Here is a 4,226-nt window from a genome sequence, read left to right on the forward strand (position 1 = left end):
GGAGTGGCACTTGTTTCAGGGACTTGCCTAGTGGGGAAGCACTAGCACGCCAGCAATATCTGCCCATGGCTTGTGCAGTGTGTCTAGGGTCTCGTATGCCACAACCATAGCTCCATATGGCACAGTGCAGAGCCGCTGAACCCGCCTCCTCCTCCTCCCCACTTCTAATGTTTTCTTGTATAAAGACCGGAGGCAGGAGGAGGGACACCAGTCTGCATTTGCCGTGCTGATCTGAGGTCTGTGAACAATATACATTAGGCTTTGCAGGGGAGGGGGACACAGTGACTTAGAAGAGTGGTGGGGGGCAGGCAACAAAGATGTATACTTAAAATGATTTGGGGGGAAGAGGATATGTGCTAGGGGCACTAAAGGAGGGCAAAGAACTTGTGCTAAAAGAGTAAAATGATTTGGGGGAGAAGAGGATATGTGCTAGGGGCACTAAACGAGGGCAAAGAACTAAAAATAGGGGTTGGATATAAAATCTGTCCCCCCAACCCCCCAGTCCTCTCCCCTCCCAGTGTGCCCCCTAATACATATCCTCTCCCCTCAAATCAAAGAGATGCTGGCAGAGGGGATTATCGAGCTTTATGGGACCCCAGTGGCCCCAGGCACCCCACAAGGGATGAGGAACAATTGCCCCTGTTGCCCAAGCTAGTGCCCCGCTGCCAGACAATTTAGTGGAGCCAAGTGCAGGAACTTGTTCTGGCACTGGACTCCAGGACTCAGGGCTGCTTCACTCCATGAATAGTACAGGAACGCACTGTGCATTCCTGTGTGATTCACATGCGATCCTGGTACAGTTAAATTTTAGTCCTTTTATTTGAATGAGCTGAAGATGTGCCAGATCCCACCAAAAGAAGTGCATGCACTACTTTAAAAAACGCACTGCAACTTGATCACTTGGTATTACTGTACCATTTGATTAAGTGCAGGCAAAAACACTGCGTTTGTGACCTAGGTTTGGGGTTTTGCTAACTTAACAAGTTTTTGTGCTGGTGGGATTTGGAGAGAGGGAATTGGGTGGGAGAGGAGAAAGAGGGATTGAGCTGGTACAGAGGATTTTGGGAGGTGGAAGAAAATTTATTCTGAGAGGGGTACTGGGGGGAGAAGGATTTGTGCTGTGAGTGGGAACCTGCGTGGGAGGATTTGTTCTGGAAGGAAGAGAGAGGATTGGTACTGGCGGGATGGGAAGAAGGGGGGGGTGAGCATGAAAATTATTTTTTTGGGGGTTTTTTTGGAGGGGAAGAAATAGCATTTTTTGCTGAAAGGAGAAGGTGGGGGAGAGTATTGCTTGTATGGGGGGGGGATTCACTCCTTACCCCTACACTGTGCGTTACACGCCCTGGATATTTTTTTTTTTGTATTACTGACTCTTATGCATTACGCACTACTGTCCCCTGCATTCTGTGCATAACACACTTGTCCCCTGCATTCTGCGCATTACATACTCCTGACCCCTTCATTCTGTGGATAACACTCCGGTCTCCTGCATTCTTTGGATAACACTCCTGTCTCCTGCATTCTGTGCATTACATACTCCTGACCCCTGCATTCTGTGCATTACATACTTCTGACCCCTGCATTTTTTGCATAACATTCCTTTTCCCTGCATTCTGTGCATTATATATTCCTGAACCATGCATTCTGTGCATAACACTCGTGTCCCCTGCATTCTATGGATAACACTTATGTCACCTGCATTCTGTGCATTACATAATCCTGACCCCTATATTCTGTGCATAACACGCCTGTTCCCTGCATTCTGTGCATTATGTACTCCTGGACTGTGCTCTCTATGTGTCATGCACTCCTAAACCCAGCACTGACTACAGCATTACATACTCCTGATCCTTGATCACATCCTTCATTCTGAAGTTCAAAAGTTGGGAGGTATGTTATTGCCATATACTGTATATATCCTTGCAGCACTTCTGACTTTTGTCTGATTTTCTTTGTAAAAAAAAGTACGCAAAAATACTAAAAACAAGTAAATGTGAGAGCAAAGTTTGTCCCATAATATGCCAGAAATACAGATGTGGGTATTTGTGTATCTGAAACCATTATGCAAATATATGTATTGTATTACATTTTCAAATCTTGGCACAGTATATTCTGCTGCTCTTTTCTCTGTTTTAGTTGGTCATGTATACTTTTTAGACCGTGCCAAAAATGTCACATGACTGGTAAATTCAGTCCATGGTTATCTGGCCTTGACAGAGTTAATAAAAAGACTCTATGGCTCCATGGGTATAATAATACCAAACCTCTCCCTAAATCCAGCTTTAGGGGCAGTAATTCTGATATTGCTTGTAATCTCATAACACCATGAGCTGCAAATGTCCCTATGGCTGGAATGCAGTAAGAACTGAGATCTGCACTATAAAAAAAGATCAAACTGAATTTCTGCTTAACCCATTAGTGTCTGAATGTTTCCTGTATTTTTTTTTTTTTTTTATGACAATGTCCACACTACCCTGCAGACTTTATTCTATAACATACAACTGGGAAAGTATAGGGACACCTGAAACAAGGCAGGAAGGTCATTATATATATTTACTCTAATCGGAATGTTTAATTTGTGCCTGCTGTGGATTGGCAAGTTAACTAAAGCTGAAATATGGGTTAAAGTGGTTGTAAACCACTGAAATAAAAAATTAAGAAAGCATATTCTCATGTAATGTGTACTTGCCGAAATTCATACCACTTATTCTGTTTCCTGTCTGCTCTCTGGTTTATCAGCTATCTATGTAGGTCACGTCTGACCAGTGGCGGCTGGAGCATTTGGGGAGAAGAGCACTGCGCCCCGAGCCCACCCAGTTGTGTGAGAATAGCGAATGAAAATTCGCTATTGTCAGAAGGATCCTCCTTCTGGCCAATCAGGAAGTGGGTTCTGAGACCCATTTCCCAATTGGCCGAAAGGAGAAGCCATGCCCTTGGGCATGAAAGAGGAGGGAGGAGGAGACGCAGAAGATGGGGAAGAAGCCGCCGCCGCCGTTCGCCTGCTTCAGATGGGTGAGTGAGCCGGGGGGGGGGGGGGGGTCCTGTACTGTCATGTCATGCTATGCTGTGGGTCCTGTACTGTAATGCTGTGTGTACTGTGTGCGGCCTGGTGTGGTCAGGGGGGGTGTATGGTGCGGTCCGTCTGCCACCCCCCCGGCCCATGGAGCACCAGTGGCCACTGCGTCTGACAGTTTTTCCAGACACTAGATAATTCTTGGGGACGGTCCACCCCCATCCCCTAGCACACAGCAGGTGATTGACAGCTTCAGATATGCAGGATATGCTGTGTAGAGGGGAGTGTATCCATACCTTCTACTCAGGTCTCAGATTACACTCACCACTGTGCTCTGTTCTTTGTAGTGTATGATATCAGATTCCCCCCGCCTTATGGAAGCTGAGAAATGCCATATAAATTGTGTACTTTGGAAGATAGTAGAGGGGTGAATGCTGCAGATACACAGATAGAGCCTCTATAGAAGGATTTATTCAACACTGTGTATCTTCTCATGCTAGTAATTTCAGTGGGGGTTATTAACTGAAAAATGTCCTTGTTTTGTCCAGGGGTAGACGAATAAGCAACTATGCATAGCTTATTCCTCACTCCTCAGCAGCTGGCATTTTCTGACGCTCCCTGGTGATCTGAGAGGTGGACAGGCCCTCCCTATTCTCACACATAATATAGGTCTGCTAGTCCTACATTGTACATGATGATGCTGGAATGCCTGTGAATAGAAGAGAAGCTTTGGGGGACCATTTGTTTAATGCAGGGGAAGCATGTGAGAACAAAAATATAGTACGTATAGCTATATAGCATTGAACTATGGACAAAAATAGGCATTTAACCCTGGCAGTGGGGTGGAGGGACACTGCAAGGGTCATTGTTTCAATTAAGCCAGAGTCCGGCTTTAAAGATATCCAAATTGTTGCATGATCCATAATGCTTAGAAATGGTACAATATGACACTGTATGAAAAAAAAAAAAAAAAATGTATAATAACCTTTATATTTTAGGAGAATTTATTTTTTACAAAGCTCTGTTCTGAGGTCCCCAGGTCATGAGTGTAACATCTATACTTCAGGGTTTTGTGTTGGGCGTACTGTCCATATAAGTTTGGGGTAAAAAAATATTATTGTCTATGGTCTGTCATATCTGATGGAACAAGCAGTCCATGTGATGGCTATGGATGGGGAGACCATGTAGATGAATTTGTCATCTCGACATCTTT

Source organism: Pelophylax lessonae (genome assembly GCF_965119305.1).
Source record: "Pelophylax lessonae genome assembly, chromosome: 2".
Lineage (NCBI taxonomy): Eukaryota > Metazoa > Chordata > Amphibia > Anura > Ranidae > Pelophylax > Pelophylax lessonae.